Source organism: Protopterus annectens, chromosome 10.part0, assembly GCF_019279795.1.
Source record: "Protopterus annectens isolate FY-2018-M chromosome 10.part0, PAN1.0, whole genome shotgun sequence".
Classification (NCBI taxonomy): Eukaryota; Metazoa; Chordata; order Ceratodontiformes; family Protopteridae; genus Protopterus; species Protopterus annectens.
Genome location: NC_056744.1, coordinates 1,757,709 through 1,779,628, shown reverse-complemented (window position 1 = coordinate 1,779,628; position 21,920 = coordinate 1,757,709). Strand labels below are relative to the sequence as shown.

The window sequence follows — 21,920 nt, the reverse complement described above, 5'->3', positions numbered from 1 at the left end:
CAGGTGATGCATCTGTTCTCCTCCTATTGTAATTGGATCCCTCTCCCTTAGCTTAGCACCTTCCCAAGGCCATCCTCACCAGGAGGTAGTACCAAGAGACACATTAATTCCCTTTTCACCTTGCTAAAGGTAGTCCTGCTTCATCTTGATAGTAAGGAAAGTGGTGGGATGGACACATTGTAATCACCAACTATATGATGGTTAGCTGCATGCAGGGACATAGAAGGCAACATCGCTACTGATATTTAGTTAGCAATACTGTCGCTTTAAAAACTGAAATTGGCTTTTAAGGTACCCTTGCCCTGTATAAGGTTGTACATGGCTATTGCCAGTGAAATGAAGACACTACTTTGTGCCAGGAATGATGCATGTTCTACTGGAAGAAACATGCTGAAGACTGACAGTTGGTGAGTGTGAATATAATTTGTTAAACTACTGCAAGAGTCTGTTTTTCTATGTTTTCCATTCTCAGTTGTACTGTTGAAGTGATGCACAGCTTTTTTTGTATTTGGTGTTTCAAGCAGTAATAACCAGCTATATGCTGTAGACAAAGCTAATTAGGATATTTTTCTGTTTTCCTGTTTGGGCTGCTTCACCAGGAGAATATTCTGGTGTGTATGTCTTCTGCTAATACCCTGCTGCTGAAACATTTGTTTCCATTTCTTGCAGTTTATGTCATTCTTAGCACTGAGCCTGCTGTAGTTCTTCTAACCTCATTTCAGATATGGAGAGCAGGAAGAATAGTCTTCCTAGTTGCCACTGACCAGTCTTTAACATGTCACTACTTCTTAACCATCTGGTCTGTAGTGCTAGTGCTGTCCCATAGCAGTTATTTATCCACTCAGCACCTACATGTGGCTGTAGCAGTACTGTGTCTTCCCTGGTGTGGCTGTGCTAAAGAAGGCACAATAAACTTAGCAGAGTTTAACAGGTTTTATGAAAAAAAGTACAAGTTAGGGCATTTTTGTTTTGCTTCACTCCCTATGATTGGTCAGTGTATCCATATCTGAATGCATGTTTCATTTCATATCATAACCTGTAAAACTGACTTTTGCTATAGTCAGGTGAGTAGTTGGCATGGTGTGCCATTAGGAGCATGCACTTTCATTTGCTGCATAGCTACATGTATATCCCATCTTTTTGTCAGGAATGTGGACACAGCTGTGAAAGGATACATTGTTGCTGTGTGTCTGTTTTCTAAGTAACACTTATTTCTGTCAGCAGTGGCATTTTGTGACTACATTGTGCACTGGAAGTATGCATGCTGCATATGTGTATTAACCTTCATAGTGACTTGCATTTAAACTGTTTGCAGTAATATTCTTCATAGTTTTATTTTAAAATGGCTTATTCATGTTTGTTGAGCTGTTAGATAGCACTGGGCCCAGAACATATAGAGTGCAATAATAGTGTATTCCAAACCATATTAAATAATAGAAACATAAAAAAAACATTTATTCCATGTTGGAGTGGTCCATTTTGTCAGTCTTCCCAGCTTGTCCTGTTTGTCTCCTCGCAGAGCCTTCACCACCTGGCATTGACGTCATTTGGTATACAAGTGTGAAGTTATATTTGTTTTTAATATGGCTGTCTTGAAAAGGTTTCTGCATAATGAGAGTTTTGGTTGATTGCGTTGTGGGATAACATGTTTTGTAATTTGTAATGTAGTATATAACAGTCCAGCACCATTTACACGCCTCATAGCCTGAGTGGTGGAATTCACAAGTACCGTTTTTTTTTGTTTGTCTTGAAGGTAGTAGCTTGAAGTAGTACTTTAATTCTCTCCCATCTGGCAAGGGGCGAATTTGACTCCCATCCCCACCACCACCCAGTAAACCATCAAAGTTTGGAATGGGGCTTTCCAGTATATAATGTCAAAAAGAGGAAGGAGGGAAGAATTTCTGAAAATAAATTTTCATTCTTGTGTTGGGCATTCTACCCACTGCTGTACTTGTGACTGTAGACTGTAGCAAGCATCTTCTGCCAGTTAGTTCTGTCCTTTTTTGTGTTCCTTTGTCACGGTTGATCTGCTTGTGAACTGCCTGCCATATGCCTTTTCCATTTTCTGTTTTCTAAGTAGCATTCTGTCCTTTCTAATCTTGAGGTAAACCAGAACAATCCAGGTGAATAACAGAATATAGCGAAAAGTAGTTGTGAACAAAGTGCCATAAAAAAGCAGATACTTTCGCAAATATTTAAAAGTGCACCTTTTCATCTCTTGAGTTTATTTTTTGTAAATATTGTCTCTATGCATATATCATGTGATGTGAACGTCTTTTTTTGTATGAAGTGTTTGTGGAGCTTTTCTACCAGGCCTCTGTTGAAATTTTTTTCTATATGCCTAGGTGGACTTCCCTGGTAAACAAATTCAAAATAAATAAAGATTTTTTGGAACATAAGAACATACTAGGCAGGTGATCACAGAAATCATGAGATTCTTAGCCATATGAACCTTTAAGCAAACAAAGTTAGAATTTTCCTGTCAACCTTTTCAAGCACTTAGTGCTGATCTCCCAAATCAAGCAAAAGTGTGTAGATGATAACACTGGTATACATTTTTTCTGTATGTCTGAACTTCATGTGGATGTTGTATGTTGTGCTGCCTCTTTACTGCAATCATTTTCACTTTAGTTGCATGTACAGACTAAACACAGTATTCTATAACCATTATTATTCATAGACATTGGTAAAAAGCTTATGCATAGTAATTTTAAATTATTGCCTTTATATAATTTTTTTTTATGAGCAAATAAGAAGGAACAAGCAAGTCCATCAGTTTCTCGGTGGTGGTGGCGGCAGCAGTGATGGGGGGCAGTTGCTTTTGCCAGTGTCTAGTTATAGCTATTTTAGTTGCTCGTATTATTGTCCATGTAAGGTCTTCCTTTGCACGTTGGGATGCCACCAAGTGTTGTACAAAAAAAAAATTGAGTTCAATGCCTGTCTGTTAAACACAGTATAGGGCCTTACAGCTCAAAAAATGTTCTGATGCTTCCCTTGCATTCTTTAAACATCTGCAGTAATTTATATTCTTTGTGGGGAATATCTTTGCAAGCTTATTTGGTGTATAAAAGAGCCTGTGCTGACATTTCCACCAGAAAATCTTGAATTTTCAAGATTCAATGGCTCCCCTTGCTATCTCCGTTGTTTTCCTCCACCAGTGTTGCAGAAAACTTATCTTCCTAGAAGAGCTCCCATTCTTCCATTTCCTTATCTAACAGGGATTTTTTTGTCCTGTGACAATAAGCTCTTGTTTGCCCAACTAATTAGATGTTTGTTTCTTAACTTACCCCTTCTTCACCTAACTTTTCTGCTTTCCCTAACAGGTCTCTCTCACTTATTTCTTTATCCCTTCATATTAAAAACAGCAACTTTCTGTTGAACAGAATTCCTTGTTGATTTCCTTAGGTCTTTACCCCCTACTGGAGTGGTCACTTCATGCCAATATCTAATTTCTTTTTCTAGACTTACCAGTATCAGCTTATGATTCCTTCTGCTTCATCCTTGTTTCCCCTCTTGGGAGTATGTTATACTTCCAAAACTTCAGTTTTTCATTTGTGAAAATTATACTTTGTTCTGTAGCTGCTAATTGAAGGAGAGGAATGTAAAAGTGCATTCTAAAAATGTTGGCATTTTGTAACTGCTTTTTTCAAACTGTTTTAAATTGTGATTTGCCAGTTAGAGTTAATTAAGCGTACTTAAAGAATTGTGGGTAGGTTATTTAATATCTAATGAAGTCCTGTGTGTAGGTACGAAAATGTGGTGAGTCAGTGAGTTAAATGATTGTATTGGAATAAAGTTTATTTCTGCCTTGATTTCTGGGTGCTTTCTGGAACTCTTACAGTGCCTGTTGTAGTTTTTTTTCCTACTGATTATAAAGGCAGTCGTAGTAATATATTGGGGAAGTTGAAGAATTTAAGATATTTAATTTTCTTGATTTGAAATCTTTGGGCCCTTTCCAGTTGAGCGATTGTGCTTGGATTTATACATACCATAGAGGGGGCATTGTATGAAATATGTCAGATAAGGAAAGAATGTTGTGGTAGGATGTCTTCTTTGGATCTTAAATATATTCATTTGGAAATTAACTGGACTGGATAGAAGGATGTCCTGACTATGGTAGACACCATCGAATGAGAGATAGTTATCCACATAAATGCCTAGGTGTCTCATGAGAGTAACTCTCTGTAGAAGGGTTCCATTTATTACTTATGAGGTGAGAACAGCTTTTTTGTCACACTCTACTATGCTGTACTTTTATTCATATAGTTTGAGGCCTTTTTTTGATGCACCATGAATGTCCTTTCTGGAGTTACATTATTACCAGTGGATTAGTAGATAACTATGCCCAGTCTGCCGTCATCAGCAAATATGGTAAACCATACTTCTAGGATATTGGCTTGGATGTCTGCAGAATAAATGCCAAGCAGGAGAGGGCACAGAACTGATGCCTTTGTCACCCCACTAGTTAAAATTTTACATTCAGAGAGAGGAAACTAGCACCTTTCGCAACTTTGGGACCTGTTAGATAGCCAATTTGTAATCCATTGGAAAATATAGGCGTTTACATTAAGCTTGTCTTCATTTTTCAGGATAGTGTCATCAGCCTTAGCCAGGTTAAGATAAGCAGTGTGTACAGAAAGACCACTTTCTAAAATCCCTCAAACCTTTTCAAAGAAGCTCCTTACATTCTTGAGAAAGGACCTGCTGTTCACAGTACCCAATTGATTGGGATCTAGATCACTTAAATTGCCTATGTATGCATAAATGAGTTCTGCTGTGATACATCCCAAGACTTTGCATATTATACTGGTGAGGTTGATGGGCCTATAATTATCGAGGACTGCAGAGGGGCCACCCTTTCATAGGGAAGCCACAGTGGATGTTCTTCAGACATTGGAAACAAATGCTGCAGCTAGGCTGAGATTGAACAAAACAGTTTAAAGGTGCAGATGGACCATATTTGGCAATGATGGGAATGGAGCCTGGCATGTTGTCGTTTCCCATGGAAATATTATTTTTAGCTTTTGGCAGGGATCCTAAAAATTGTTCGAAGGTGACTTCAAAGGAAACAAAAATCTCAGAGACAGAGTGGGCAATAATGTGGGTAGGAAGGTTTATGTTTGTCTTCTGATATATTAGCTACATTTTTGAGGTCAGAATTGGTGCTATTATGGTTGAACTGAGTGCACTGATTTACGTAATTCTCAAGTTGCTGTTCCAAAAAATGGAAGAGCACACACAGAAAACAAGAGATTTTCTTCTGTACCAGAGAAACTCTAAGGAAGAGACCATTAATTTTATGAAAATACAAATAACCTACTGGGCTGGCGTTCCAGCGCAGGACTTAATTGAAATGGCACTTCATGTGTAAACCCTGAAAAAGCATCCAAGACTTCAGTTAGTAAAGATGCAGTTATACTAGTAGCAGCAGTTGCTTCTGAAAATTTTGGCAGAAGGGAAAAGTGTATAAAAAATGGAAATAACTAAGTGTTTATAGGAAATGATTATTCACTGCCTACTAAGCAGATGGAATGCAGGTTTATCCAGCAAACAGTGAAGGTCAAGAAGAAGGTGTGAGATTCAAGCTGTTGCATCAAGTTGTCTTAAGAATATTTTTCATGGAGAATGAAAGACCTTTTTTATGCTGAAAAAGTTAAGAAGAAAGTAAAAATGTTTATCCAAAAGTGTGTGCTCAGCAAAGAGAAGGGGGCTCTGCTTCCCATTCTTCTGACAATAAAGCTAGTAGAGAAACGTAACCAGCAAGACCTTTGTCATTGTTCCAAATTAAATAGTTGCGAGACCGAAAAAAGCACTGACTAGAATGAAAATGAGTACTTTGCTCTTGAACTAGAGACTGATATTGGGAGATTCAAATGATCAGCAACACTGAAATACTAGTAAATAAATGGGAGACTATAAAGTATCTGATACTCCATTAGATGTATGAATAGGCATGTGATGTATGGCTTTTCAAGAAAAATAATGGTTGAGAAATACTGCAATTTTCTTGACTTTGTTAGACTTGTGGATGAGCTTTAAAGCATATACAATCATTTATCAATGTTTAGAAGGACATTCAAGGGAGTGAAGAAGTAACTAAGTAGAACAGTTTTGGTTAATATTTGTATAAATATCATGATGTGAATTCCATCTTAAATTGTAAAACATTTTGCATAGTGTGCAGTCAGGGCTGATTTAATTCTGAGGTGGAAAAGTCTTACTAGTGACTGATGTATATTATATGTTAAAGCAAGTACTTTTTTAGATGCAAGATGTACAGGCTTTATACTGTGACAAGATAGACTGATCAGAGGCAATTTAAAGTTAATATAATGTTGCAATCTTGATCTGCTGATGTAGGTACTTTGGTGTAAAAGACGACTGATGTATGTAAAGTTAAGGTAGTCATTTTCCTGATTTTACATGGGTGGATGACTAGATTAATGTCATTGACTTCAGCTATACACATTTTTTTAAAAGCAAGTAGGGATGGAAGGCAAGACAAAATGATGAAAGTCCTAGATAGGGTACATTTTTTGCATCTGTAAAGCAATGAGCTTTTTTCCCTTTTAACACATTGTGTCAGTGGAAGACAAGACAAGTACAGGTGCAGACAGTTGGCCAGGAGATGAATGTACATTGCATTCTGAGAGAAATTTACAAAGATGTTTTCATTCTGCTACAAAGATTTTTCCCCTTATTGCTGACTGCTTTAACATGGTCTGCAGGTGCAAGTAATTAATCTTGAGAGAGTTCTAAGCAGTCTCTGAGATAATATTAACGTTTAATGATCCAGTGACAAGACATTCGGTGAAAATTTTAGTTTGAAAATGTGGGAGTGAATAAGTAGTACGTGTCCCAGCAGTCTTAACTCATTAATGTATGTGGTATGGAATGTCGCACCTCTAGCAGCCTACACACATCTTGCATTCCAGAACATTTGCTGAAAAATATGCTTAAGCATAAAAGGATCAAATGTAAATATTTTGTTAACAATAAAAGCTATCAAAAATGTAGAAATAGAAATGTTAGTAAGAAGTGTTATTTATAGTGATAGCGCATTCAGTCTTTTCGATAAATATTGTAAAATATTGCAGTACAGACAAATCCCAAATTAAAATTTTTCTAAACTTTTGCAAAATTTCATATCTTGAAAACTGTACAACTTTGGACATATTGTTAGAACAATTTTGTTAAACAGATACAAGCTTTCATATGACAACAAGAAATTTCTGTAAAAGTACATGTTTATTGAGATTTATAGAAATATGGAAACGTGTTTAATTGTATAATTATCAATACAAATAATACTGTATATTTTTAAGATGTGCAACCTCCAATGCAAATGTTAAAGGCAGTTTTCTTCAGCAGTATCTAAGGTTTCATATAGTGTCATGCAACAGTTTGTAAGTCACTTGGTTTTTGAAGTTTTAAGTGTGTGTGGAAATAAGCATTTTCATAATTACTAACAAACAACTAGCAATATTTCCAGCATAGTGCAATATAAATCAGCATTTTCAGTGAATTGTTCCATCTCCAACTATTGGTGTTTCACACCATATGCATCAGTAAAATGAATGTTTCTCATGTACATGATGTACGAAAATATGAACATAGATATGAAAACGTGACTAATTGGCAAGCACATTTCTCCACTGCAGGACATCCTAGACTAACATAAGAGTGAGTCATTTTATTAAGAATTTCTTGCTCTTTCTAATACTGCCTGATCTGAAGTAGTTACTTCATTTGCTCTGCAACCTGTGGGTATCAGATCCGAGCCAGCAGCTTTCCAAGATACAAGATCCGAGCTCCTAGCTCCTCCCCCTACCCATAATCCCCTGCTACATGCTGTATTACATCAGATCGCTTTTTGCCGCGGCTGAAGCAGCTACCTTTGAAGAGCTCCTTGGCTTTTGGTGAGATAGTTACCTTTCTTAAACTTTTTTCTCAACTGGGAAGATTGTATTTTTTAGTGTACATATGAGTAGTTTCCCCGGGTTCTTTGTCATAATTTAGATGCTCGTTATTTTTCAGAGTTAGTGTTTTCTGTGTGACACCCCTCCCCCCTTAGTGTTTGGGTGTGCGTGTGTGAGTGTTTAGTCAAAATGGCTGAAGGGCCCAAAGCTGTTTTTTCAAAGTGTACTGAGTGTGGCCATAAGCTTTCTCCGGCTGATGGCCACACTCAGTGCATTTTATGCCTGGGGGTGGCCCATTTATCTACGGGCCTGCCCAGTATGTGCGGCCTTTAACCCCCAGGCACTTAGGGACAGGAAGAATAAGCTGATCCTGGCGGGCTTGCTTCCCCAAGAATCGGCTTCTTCTTCTTTTCCCGCTCAAGCTCAGGCTGCCTCTGCAGCCCTGGTGCCTTCTGCGCCCCCTGCTCAGCCGGGGACTCAACCTCCCTCTTTGGGTTTCAGCTCGGGGGACTCTGGAGCCTCTTCCTCCAAAAAGAAGAGGCACAAGGATCAGGAAGGGCACAAGTCTCAGAAAAGGCAGGCTGAGACTCAACCCTCAGCCCCGCCATCTAAGCTGGCTAGGTCTCCCTCGAGGGTCTCCTGATCCTCCCCCTCTCTGTGCCGTTCGCCATGTTTTTCGCCTGAGCCGGAGGAGGAGTATTGGTCTCCCTCGAGGTCGTCGAGGCGGCCCTCCCGGCCTGCCTCGACGACTTCTAGGTTGACCAGAAACCTCACCGACGCGGACATGGATCGGATGATGCGTCAATTCATACAGACCCAAATGCAGATGGGGGTGCTCTTGCCTCCCCCCCTCTGGGGGTGAGTGCGGCCCCCATTTTTGCTCCGATCACTCCTTCTCCGACTCGTTTTTGGGTATCAGAGTCATCTGATCCGGGCCTTTTGGAGCCGGGGATTCGTCGGCGCCGATAGCTCCAATCTCTTCACCGCTGGCTGTGCCCTCGAGCATGTCGGATCTGAGTTCTCGATGCCGAGGGCTGAGCGTCGGATCCGTGGGAGTTGGTGTGTCTTCGGCGCCGCTGGGTTCGGAGCACACCTCTCTCTCAGCTTCAACTGCATCGGCCCCGACCCCGATCCCTACATCGGAGCCGAGGAGATTACTTTCGGAGCCTGGCGAGAGTAGTTCTCCTTCGGCTTTTGAGGTAGTGGAGAGAATACTGTCGAGGTCCTCCAGGTCCCCGGTTCGGGCTTCGGTTCCTCCCGTACCCCCGCTGCATGTGGGTCTATCCTCCATCATCCGACCATTGGGACAGCCTGCTCAAGCCCTCCAGTTGGTTCCCTTGGAGGAACAAGAACCCGTTGATGAGCCCTCTTTGGACAGTCCGACCGAGGAGGTCCCTCGTAAACATAGGTGTAAAAGGAGGCACCTGGACTCCCCTGAGTCCGTCACCACCGACACAGATTTAGATGAAGGGGAAGCTTCCCCAAGGTCACCCGCCGAAGATGTCTCCTTCGGAGCCATCATGGAAATGTTGCGTATTAGATGGGGGTGGTCTGCCCAAAAACCTTCCTCGGATGAATCCATGTTCCTGGAGGCGTTTGAGGCAGGCCCGTCTACCTCCTGGGTGTCTCCTCCGGCTGACCCCCTGGTAAACTTAATTACTACCAGGGCGTGGAAGGAGCCCGACACCGTGGAGCCAATCCCGAGACGACCCAACAAGGTCCTTAGCCCCTCAACGGATACAGTCTTGGGCCAAGGGATCTCCTGTTGATGCCATGTTGGTGGCGGCTGCCACCAAGAGAGAACTCTCACAGGAGAGTTCTTCGGTTCACCCGCCGGATAAGGAATCTCGAGCGCTGGACCGCATTAGGAAGCGGATGTGTGCTTCAGTGACCTTCTTGATAAGGGCGCTGAACTATATGGCACATACCATTAGGCTACAGTGAGACTTGATTAAGGAATACACTGTAGCCCCCCCGGAGTCCATGTCGGTCGAGGACAAGAATGTTTTTTTTGACTCGTATGGCCACTGTAAAATCCATATCTAACACGTCCATACGGCTACTCTCCCATGCTATGGAGGGAGCCGCTAGGGCCAGCGGAGCCAGGGTCGTCTTGCGGCATCACGCCTGGCTCCGTCTTTGCGATTTCGCGGATCCCTTCAAGGCGTCCTTCGTGAATGTGCCCTTTGATGGGTCTTCGCTTTTCGGCAAGACTGTTTACGAAACGCTGGTCCAAAGCGAGAAGGATGGGAAGATGCTGTCTGCCATCTGAGTCCGCTTCTCTAACCCCCAACAATCCTTTTCATGGAATCAGAGGGGACAAAAGAAGCTGTGGTTCCGCAAGTCTCAGCAGTCCCATCCAGCTTCGGACCCCTTGTCCTCTAGAGGCAGAGGAGGACAAGGTGGGCGCCGGCTCAGAGGCAGAGGGGGACCGCATAACTTCGGGTCCAGAGAACCTTTCTCAGACAGACCCGTACAGCAGCCCTGAGGGCTTACCCGGCTGTCCCTCTCTGGAGGCAGTCGGGGGGGGGGGCAGTTGACAGAGCACCTGTCAAATTGGGAGTCCATTACGACAGATCAATGGGTGCTCCGTATCATATCCAGAGGTTATTCCATCCCCTTCATAAACCTTCCCCCCATGACCAGACGCTTCCCCGATGTACCACCCGATCAGAGGGAGGCAGCGGCTTCAGAAGTGTCGAAGTTGCTAGAAAAAAGAGCCAGCCAGCCTGTCCCCCAGACCAGTCTGGATTGGGTTATTACTCCAGGTTCTTTTTGGTGCCAAAGAAGACTGGGGACCTTAGACCCATTCTAGACTTTTCCACTCTGAACCTGTTCATTCCCAAGGAAAAAGTCCGGATGGTCATCCCCCAGTCAATTCTCCCCTTTCTGCAGGAGAACGACTGGATGTGCTCTATAGACCTCAAGGATGCGCACTACCACATATTAATGGACAGACGATCCAGAAGGTTTCTCCGCTTCCGGCTGGGAGCCAGTCATCAGTTCAGGGTTCTTTCGTTCGGCCTCACCTCAGCCCCCAGGGTGTTCACCAAAGTCATGGCAGTGGTTGCAGCCCACCTGAGACTTCAGGGCATTCAGGTCTTCCTGTACCTAGACGACTGGCTCCTTACCGCCGCCAACAGGCATCAGCTCTGCGTGGCAAGAGATTACACTCTGACTCTTGCCCAGAGCCTAGGCATCTCAGTGATTCTACAGAAATCCTTTCTTTGCCCCGTTCAGGTCCTGGAGTTCACAGGGGCCAGGTTGGATACCCGTATCTTTCGAGCTACTCTAACTTCAGACAAGCTGAGCAGTTTGTCGTTTCAGGTACTAGCCCTTCTTCAGAGTCCTGCTCCAGCGGCGGAATTAGTCCTGAGGGCACTAGGGTCTATGGCAGCGGCGATCGGTGTCTCCCTTCATGCACGTGTACGGATGAGGGTATTGCAGTGGACCCTTCAAGTTCAGTGGTCACTATTACTCCACCCATTGAACACTCCGATACCACTGAGCAGAGTTTGCAAGGACTCCCTTCTTTGGTGGCTCCACGTGCGAGAACTGAGGGAAGGGAGACCCTTTGTGATTCCCCTGCCCCAAGCCACGTTGACCACGGATGCTTCTCGCCTTGGGTGGGGGGGGGGCATTGTTCGGGCAGAACCGTCCAAGGCACGTGGACTTCCCTAGAGACTGCTTTGCATATCAATGTCCTAGAGATGAGGGCAGTGCTTCTAGTGTTGCAAGCTCTCCACGACCTTCTCCCTCTGGGGACTATTGCAATCCAGACGGACAACATGTCAGTAGTCTGGTACATAAGCAGGGAGGAACCAGGTCTTACCCCCTTTGTCGAGAGGCTATGAGAGTTTGGGAATGGGTGATGTCCACCAACCCATTTCTGGTAGCAACACGCATTCTGGGACGGTCCAACATATTAGTGGACAAACTGAATTCTCACTCCGTACAAGTGGTCTCTCAATCCATCTGTTGTGAAGCAGATCTTCCGCAAATGGGGTTGGCCTCGCTGCGATCTTTTTGCTTCTCCATTAAACACAAAATGCAGTGAGTACTTTGCAATACTTCCCCCCGAAGGGGAAAATCCCAGAGACGCTCTAGTTCATGCTTGGCCTCCTGGTCTCCTTTATGCTTATCCCCCCCCTCCCGCTTATGATAAAGTTCATACAGAAAGCCTGTCGGTTGGGGAGCAGAGTTATCCTCATAACCCCATTCTGGCCTCGTCAGATCTGGTTTCCTTATCTGCGGTCTCGCAGTGTGACTCCTCCATGGATACTGGATCCCATTCCAGACCTGATCTCGCATCCTGCAGGATACCAAACCCCGAACCTGGCGAACCTCAAGCTTGTGGCTTGGTTGATCCAGTTCCACTTATGGCTAGGACTCCCGGTATCTCATCTCTTGTGAAGGCCATACTGGTCGCGGGGCATAAGCCGGCTACCAGGAAAATGTACAATAGTAAATGGAAACATTTCTCCGTCTGGGCTAAAGACAAGGGCCTGGATCCATTTACAGTTCCTATTCCGACTATCCTGGACTTCCTGTCGCTGAATTTTCGGCAGGGAGCAAGTGCTTCTATGGTTAAGGTGCAGTTAGCAGCCATCTCCCATTGTCATGTGGGAGATGGCTTAAGGTCCTTGGCATCTACAAAATTATGCAAAACTTTCTTGCGGGCCATCTTTCTTTTGAAGCCGCCTGTGAAAGCTGTGGTACCCCCATGGGATTTGACTTTAGTCTTACAAGCCCTGACAAGTCCACCCTTTGAGCTTGCGGCCTCAGTTCTGTTAAAATTCTTGTCTTGGAAAACGGCCTTTTTGGTGGCTATTACTTTGGCCAAGAGGGTTTCAGAACTTCAAGCACTGTGTATGAAACCCCCTTACCTCATTTTTCACAAGGATAGAGTGTCCCTCAGGACTAACCTGTCTTTCTTACCTAAGGTGGCTTCAGAGTCGAATATTAATCAATCAAATTTACCCGTGTTCTTCCCAAATTTTCAGAATAGAGGGGAATACAAATTGCATAAACTGTATGTACACAGACAACTGCGTTTTTACTTGCACAGGACTAAGGATTTTCTCAAGTCGGACCAGTTGTTTGTGTCCTTTGAAAAATCAGCCATGGGTAGAGCCATTTCCAAAGTGACCGTAGCAAATTGGATTTGTCAGTGCATAATTCACAGGTATATATCTTCAGGCAAACCAGCTCCTATTAGAATTCACGCTCATTCTACAAGGTCTATGGCCACCTCAGCAGCCTTTTGGTCCAGGGTTTCCTTGGACGACATTTGTTCAGCAGCTACCTGGTCCTCTTCTCATACGTTCGTTTCTCATTATAAACTAGATATGATTTCGAGAGGTAGGGCTTCCTTTGGCTCCGCGGTGCTTCGGAATATCCTTCTGTAAAGGCCACCCAGGTTTGTTCCTAGGTAGCTGGGGACTCTGTCCCACAGGTTGCAGAGCAAATGAAGTAACTACTTCAGATAAAGAAGATATGTACTCACCATAATTTTCCATCTGAGTAGGTACTTCATTTGTCTGCAACCGACCCCCCCCCCCCCCCTGCCATCCCCGGAACCTTTGTCGGGATCTCTGGTCACCTGAAATTCTCTTGTCAGGAAGTTAAATCTGGTGTATTCCTCTGTCGAGGTTATGAGTTGTGTGATGGGGCAAAAATCGATCTGAGGTAATACAGCATGTAGCCGGGGATTACGGGTAGGAGGAGGAGCTAGAAGCTCGGATCTTGTAGCTTGGAAAGCTGCCAGCTCGGATCCGAGGTCTGATCCGATACCCACAGGTTGCAGACAAATGAAGTACCTGCTCAGATGGAACATTATGGTGAGTACATAACTTCTTTTTATTAGCTGGTAAGTCACTCAGTTAAAACAGATAGACCCCCAAAAAGTTCTGGACACCATAAGGAAAGTATGGGTGTTAACTCTAAGTATACAGAAAGGCACTTTAGGCTTGAGTGAGTTGATATTTAAAGCATTTGATAGAGCAGTGCACAATTTATTTAAAGGTATCCCTGTACATTTTCTTAGGGCTGAAAGTTAGTGTACTGAAAACATGCAGGTTTTTCCTCAACTATGAGGGGGAAAGGAGACTTAAAAAAAAAAAAAAAAAAAAAAAAGCAATCAATGCAAGTGGTAACAACCTGTGACATATGCTTTAGCATGGGTAACATTAGTTTTAGATTAGGTAGTGCCTGTTTAATCCTTGGGCCACTGCTCTTTGGCATTTACTTCTCAGAACTCAAAACTAGTATTAAGGGTTTGTTGCTGACCAAGTTTGCAAATGACTGCAGACTTTTTGTCGTCATAAACTCCCCAAAGGAAGGCAGGATCCTATGAGTGCCTGTCCCAAATTGGCTGAAACTAAATGCCAAAAAGTGTGTAATTGTATCCTTTAAGCATAACTCTGCTTGTAACATTACTTTGACAACACCCTCCTTAAAATTGCTCTTATAGTAAGATAACTGTAAATCCATGTCAACAGTGAACTGTATTGTAAGGAAATGCCTTTTAATCCATTCAGTTATATCCAAGGGTATGGTATGGCGTCCATATCCAGGGATATAATTGTCCCACTGTACTCATTGAGAATAATTCTCCTTTCAGTATGTACCTGTTAAAACACTTATCAGAACTGGAATGACCACAACCCTTTTCTCACTGAAAAAATTGAGGGCTTAAATCAAAAAACTATGCAGTGACTGAAAGCCTTGTCTCTCTCCTTGGTATCATATGGGTTATTGAGAGGTGACTTGTGGCTTGCATATAGAGCCTTAACAGATGCTGTTTTATCAGACATTTTACACATTCGCAAGTCAGTTTGTATCATAATCACCTGCTCTAGAAACCTCAGTGTCTCATGCAAACTTGACAGAACATGCTGGAGGGGATAGATATTATCACAGAGAATACCACTTCTGTGGAATAGTTTCCTGTCCAGAAGACAGCATAGTGCTTATCTTACTCTATTCAAATGTAATTTAGAGGTATGGATGGGTAATAGCAAATTCACCACCAGTTTAGCACCACTGGCCCTCAACAATAGGAGATGCATATAATTACTACAACGTATACTTTAGAAGTTTGTATTTTATATTACGAGAACAAATAATTATCAAGGCTACACTATTCTATGCTTCTTAAGATCCTCAATGATCAGTAGCTAGTAAGTACCTATGAACGTAGTGGCAATCAGCAGAAAATCAGTGACAAATAAAATGGGAGTAATGATGCTGATTGCTAGAGGGGTTCCCAAAAGACAATGGAATTTGTGGTAGTAAAGGTCTATTGGCAAGGGAGCAGAATTATGCTGATGCATATTTGTATTCCACCAAAAACTGCTATTATGGAGCTTAAAGATTATGGGAGGGATAATCTATTTTCAGCAGGGAATATTTATGGTCGGGGACCAGAACTTGATTTTCAATATTTAGGGTGTATCTGGGGGGGCCCTAGAAGGGAAAAATATAGCAGAAGAGGGTTGATTTCTGAACAAATTTATGAAAATATTGAATTCAGTAGTATGAAATCAGACAGAATTTACATATTCCCCAAGATACAGTAACTGGGCTAGACTGTATAGAGTTTATATTTTATAATAACATGTATTTATTAGAAAGTTTGACACATATCCAATAACTATTTCAGATCATTCATAGTTAAAAAGTAGCTGTCTCCTTTGAAATAAAAATCAACTCTGTAACTCTATCAAATCCTGTAGCAGGAAGTGTTCCAAAGCAAACTACATCCTGTGAAAAGAGTTTGTCAAAATTCAGTGCCTCCCCAATCCCGAGTTCACAGCAGCCTATGTGGAATTGTTCACAGAGACCCTGTACAACCATGTAAATGGCTGTATAGAGGTTGCTATACCTACTAAGTAAGCCCAAAACAAACCAGAAAAACAAACCACACTGATAGAATTCTAACTTTAATAGGTTATATAACAAAAGGAAAAAAAAGTTGTGGCTAAAATCAGCAAGTCTAATTTCCATAGTGATAGGAGATCTCTGATCAAACTAAACAGGAAAATAAGAGGACTAATTAAGTACAACAAGGCCATTTATGATGTCAAGATAGCCTCGCAGGCCACAGGACCTTATACAGCTATGTCCCAAAGTTCAAAGCAGCACACAGTGTGTTGTACTGGTGGCCAATGGTGCCACTTTCATTGAACATAGCGACATAGGAAATTTGCTGGCTGACAAATTCAGCTCAAATTTTACCCTCCCACTCCCCTTCTGCCTCCCCCATAAAATACCTACTAGCATAATTCCCCAGCTGTTAACAGGTAGCCCATCTTGGTGGTGGTTGCCAAGACCAAAATCACAGCCTCATTGACCCTGACATTATCCTGGGATTGTCTACTAAATAGGTTGAAGCATGACCTGTCTAGACCACTTGTGTCATTTTTCAACTATATCTTCAAAACAGGCTTTATACCATGAGAATAGAAGACTGCAACATTTCTCTGTTTCAAAAGGGTGGACCATCAACTGACCCCAGAAACTACAGACTTATTAATCTGACTGGTCTAATTTGCAAAGTCATGGAAGAAATTTTCATGGAAATGAGAGACAAAGGCAACTTTCTGACACTGAACTCAACCCACCTAGGCTTTGTGAAGGGAGGGTCATGCCTACTATACCTGGTTGACTTCTTTAAGAAGATCACCAAAGCAATGGGTGAAGGAAAAATGGTGCATACCTCCTACCTGGATCTGGCCAAGAAGTTCCGTACAGTACCCGACTCTGGTGTAGTTGACAAACTTAATGAACTGAGCATAAACTCCTGCATAACTTGCTGGATTATCAGCTGGCTCACAGACAGGACCCAAGAAGGTAGGATTGGTGATACCACCTCCTTTAAGAGATGGGTTACATCAGGGCTCTGTGTTGGGACTGCTGCTATTTGGTATCTACATCTGTGAAGTAAAGGCTAATGTCAAGGACCTTTGGCTGACTAAGTTCGCAGGTGACTGTAAATTGAGAGCTATCATGGATTCCCTCATGATAGAAATATCTTACATGAGAGTTTAAGACAGACAAATGAATGGTGCCAAAGCCACAGATTAAAACTCCATGCCAAGAAATGCATTTTTGTGCCTTTTGGGAAAAATGCTACCAAGGCTAATTACTCCATTGATAAGACACCCCTAAGAGTTGACCCCAGTAGTCTGGGATCACTGAACTTATCTAGACAATAATCTGGCCTTTAAGCAATGCATAGCCAAGGCAGTAGTAAAAAAAAAAAAAAAATAATAATTCTGTGTCGTAAGTAAGGTATGTCTTTCATGCTCAAGGAAGTCATAGTGCCAATTTATTCGGCCTTTATCATACCCATCATTGTGTAGGGTCTATATTACCTTATCGAAAAATGTCTTCATCAAATGCCTCTTCGTCAACCAATAAGCAGCGCGCACTCAAATCTTTAAACAGCCACTTCAGCAATTTTTTTCCCAGGAAACACACTTGGCCATCATCAGAATTTGCCCTTTTCCCCACTGTAGCGTGATCTCGGAGTTAGTTTATTTAGTTACTGGGGGGGGCACAACCCCCCCCCCCCCATTTTGTATGGGTTGAAAGTTTGTTTGGTTTATGATTGACCAAGCATTTTTTTTTTCCCCTGGGAAAAACAATTTGCTGAAGTGGCTGTTCAGAGATTTGCGTATTTGCTGTTTATTGGTAGACGAAGAGGTGTTCAATGATATTTTTCAATAAGGTAATATAAGACCCATTGAGGACAATGCCCCCTTCGGTATGTACCTGACCAGATGTATGCAACAGATGGAATGCCCACAAAGGTTCCTTACCTTATCCAAGATATAAACACATTGTATTGTACGGATCACCTTAAAGCCCCATCTCTATATAATGTCTGATACAGGTTACTGAGAGATGTTCTATGCCCGGCATACAAGTCATCCTCAGATCCAGTTGTGATGGACATTTTGCACATCTGCAAAGTGAAAAGCATCTGAACGACTAAATCTAAGGATTTAAAATTTGATTGGGACATAAATAAAACATGCTTGTGAGTCTTGTGTGTCAGAAAATTCCCATGCTGTGAAACAGGCTTCCCATTCATGTGAAGTAGTCATTCCCTAACCCTATTTAACTATTGACCAGTGGATGGAAAATCAGAAGTGCATCCTAAACTAATATACCCCTCACATAACCTCTAGAAACTAACAACCCCCCCCAAACACCCATGATACATAGGGATACAATTGGGTTGGGTTACACAGCTGGGCTTATAAAGGCCATAGTGGTAGTTAGCCTAGCATACATCTATGAACCAGTAAAGTTGCAGGCTTTCCTACTTGTTAAAAAAAAAAAAAAGAGGCACGTAAGGAATGGTAATTTAAATTATTTGAATGTTATTATGGAAGACGGAAATTTCTCAAGACAAGATATCTAGTAAGTAGGATAAAAGTAAAGTAGTAGTTAAAATAGGGTAAAAATAAAAGAAAGACATTGAGAGAAGTAATAGGAATTATTTGGAGGGGCTGACAAAGGTTAGAGTTGAAGAATAAGGGGAATCTGATAGAATAACAGCAGCAACTACAGACTGCTAAAGGAAAAATAAAATAATATTTGGGTAATATGCTTGCGTTTAGAATGGTTGCGGTTAAGCAACTATTTTTTGATCACTCCTGAGCACAAAACCATTTAGCACAGTGACTTCTCCAAAAGAAAGTAGAAAGGGTTATAGCCAAACATAGGGAGTCAATGACAAGAAAACAGTGATTTAGTTAAGACGGAGATGAGATAAAAATGGTGACAGCACGGAAGTTTCTAGGAATAGATGGTATTGAAGAATTTTTGAAGTTATGGAAGAAAGTAATAAAGATCTGGAAGGTTTTGTTTAATAGTGTTTTAAAAGAGGAGGAAGCACCATCTTCTTGGAAGAAAGCTGTGGTGGCTATATTACCCAAAGAAAAGAACCCTTCAGATCCACCTTTATATAGAAACATTTTAATTTTAAACAATAATTCTAAATGTTTCTGTCTATACTGTCTAAGAGAATAGCAAATGTATTTCCAAAATTGATGGACAAGGACTGTTTTGGTTTTGTGGTGGCGAGGCAAACACTTGGCAATATAACCAGAACACTGATGATCCAACAGGAAGCAGAATCTTAGAACACCACTGTTTATAGATCTTGATGCAGAGAAAGCATTAAGTAGAGTCAGTTGGGATTTTGAGTAGGGCAATAGTAGCATTTTCATTCACTGAAACAATAATAGGGTTGATTACGAGACTATATGAAGGGTCAGTGGCAAGAGTTAAGTTGGGAGGGTTCCTCTCTGGCAAGCTGTTTGAACTGAAGGAGCCTGTATGGTAATTAAGAAAAGTTAGCTTTATGGGGGACTTCCAAGATGACTGTAGACTGATTAACAGAAGAACTTCAACTCTCTGTGTGAAAACAGAAACTGAGAAAAAGGAGTGACATTGAGAAAGTTTTGGTAAAATTCAGTTACTGGCTAGAAAATGCACTGGCTGAATGCCAGCAAAGAAGAAATTCAGAAAACCTGAAGGAAAATCAACCAAAAAATGTGAAGAGAAAACATCATCTGGGAAGGATTTGCATGTGTTCAGCAAAAAGCATTTCAGGCTTCAGTTTTGGTAAAAGAGATGGGTTTAGTAATTTAGAGGAAAAAATAAATCAAATGCACTCAGAGATTAAAATAAATGAAACATTGAAGGAATATATCAATTCAAACAAAAGGCTGGACAAAAATAGAAGCTTTAACTAGCCATTCAGACGAACTGATAACTGTAAAAATATCTGGAAGGAACAGACTGTCTTACTTTTATGAAAGCACGAATAAGCAACTGGAATTTAAGTGAAAGGGCACACAGTGTATGCTCCAAACCTGGCCATGAGAAAGCAACCAAGACCTATATTAGTAAAGATGAACTCATACCAGCAGACGTGTTTGTAGAAAATGAGTATTCATTGTACACTAGTCAGAAGAGAAGCAAATTTATCCCAGCAATCAGGGAATGTCGAGAAGCAGTTGTGAGATTCAAGTTGCTGTATCCAGCCACCTTCAGAGTTTTTTTTCCTTCAGGATTAAAATCATTTTTTGATGCGGGACAGACTAAGGAGGAAATTAAACAAAAAGCGAGTCAGCAAGAAGAAGGGGACTCTGCTTCTCATTCTGATTCTCATTTTCATTCTCATTCTGTTATCAGTAAGGCTTATAGAGAGACTTTACCAGTGAAACCATTTCCAATGTTCCAAAGGAAAATACTTGAAACATAGAAATAGTTGACTAGAAGAATCAGCAGTACCGTGGACTTGTACCAGAGCCTAATGTTGGGAGATGGTGATGAACAGGAAGACAAGAAACTCTGAAATTGGTGAATAAATGGAAGATTGTAAAGCATCTTATCACATTTGTGAAATATTGTTTTGCTGGAAAAAGAGGCTGCAAAACACTGAAATTTTGTTGAATTTGTTAAACACGTGGGTGGACTGTAAAGCCTATACACTGCTTTATCATTAATGTTTAGAAGGGCATTAAAAGGGGGAAAACTAACTGTACGAAAAACAATTCTTGTTAGTATTTGTATAAAACATTTCATAATATAAACTGCACGTTATGTACAGTAAAACAATTTTGTGTAGTCAGGGGTAATTTAAATGTGGGTGGAAACTTTTTAGTGACTGTTGTATGTGTTAAAACTATTAAAGTAAAAAAGTTATTTTTATTTGCAAGACATGTAGGTTTTACAGTATGAGTAAAAGGTGGGACATAAGCAAGTATGCTGTTCATATGCTGTGATCTTGGGCTTCTGGAGTGAGCGTAGGGTATAAAAGTGCACTTGATTATATTATATATAAAATTAGAATTTTTTCCGTTTTTATTTAACAATGGGGAATGTTTAGATTACTATCTTTGACTTAAGCTGAACTACTTACAACTGCAAAAATATTAGCTTACTTCTTTCCACTGGCAAATGTTCAGTGAGTTGAGATGTCTGCAACGGTGCATTTGTTTGAGTGAAATTTACAAAGGCTTATTGATGAATACATTTCCGCAGAGACAAGTTGTCTGCAGGTGCAAGCAGTCAGTCTTGAAAATTCTGAGTATTCTGTATTGAGAGAAATGCAAAATTTAAAGGTATAATGGTAAACAGTTCAGCGAAAGAAATAAATTTGAAATTATGGGAAGTCAGTGAGAGGTAACAACCTCCCTAGCAACCTTAATACTTAAATGCAGCTACTAAAAGTGTACAGTTCAGTTTTATTTAAAGATGGCCAGTGCACTTTTTTCTTAGATCAAAAAGTTAATATTTTCTGAAACCATATACGCAGATTTTCATATCTGGGAAGGAAAGAGAAATAAGAAAAGAACAGACAGCAGTCAGAGTAAGTGGGAGCACAGCCTGTACCCATGTGCTTTAGCATGGGTGACCTTAATTTTTGGTTAGATAATGCCTGTAGGTGTAGCCATCAATTTGGGCAAGTTATTCCCTTCTGGAGGATTAAATTTCATGTTTTGAAGATGTACATTATGTGTGCTTGTTCCAAGTTAATAGGGAATGGTGTATTTTGCATTTGTTTTTTTTGCTTGAGGTTTTCATTAAAACAAAATGCCTTGAAAAATGTAACAGGATTTTTAATATTTTTGATTTTTTTTTTTGGCATGTTTTCTTAATTGTCGATATGATGTCAGAGGCTTGTTTTTTGGTCTCTTGATGTTGAGACCAAGCACAATCTCTCTGTTTGATGAGTTCCTTGGTGTCTTTAGCCATGAAAGATGTTTTGATTTAACTCTGATCTTCCTGAGGGGTCCCAGACTGTTAAGGTAGTGTTTAAGTATTGGACTGCCGAATCAATGGGAAGGTGTTTAGGGGGGTCCAATTACATTGATGTAGGAGGGAGTTCAGTATTTCAGAGGAGAATTGTCTTTTGTTAAAAAACATATTTTTAAGTATGGCATTTTTTTTAAGCGCAGGTAGGCTGCCTAAGTAGGT

The 21,920-nt window shown here is 41.2% G+C and overlaps 1 protein-coding gene across 1 annotated transcript in view; it reads left to right on the top strand.

Annotated features, from left to right (window-relative positions):
- The window catches only part of SPAG9 (sperm associated antigen 9), a 2,484,778-nt gene that overhangs the window by 1,474,836 nt on the left and 988,022 nt on the right, over positions 1 to 21,920 (top strand). The gene's annotated exons all lie outside the window — the stretch shown is intronic.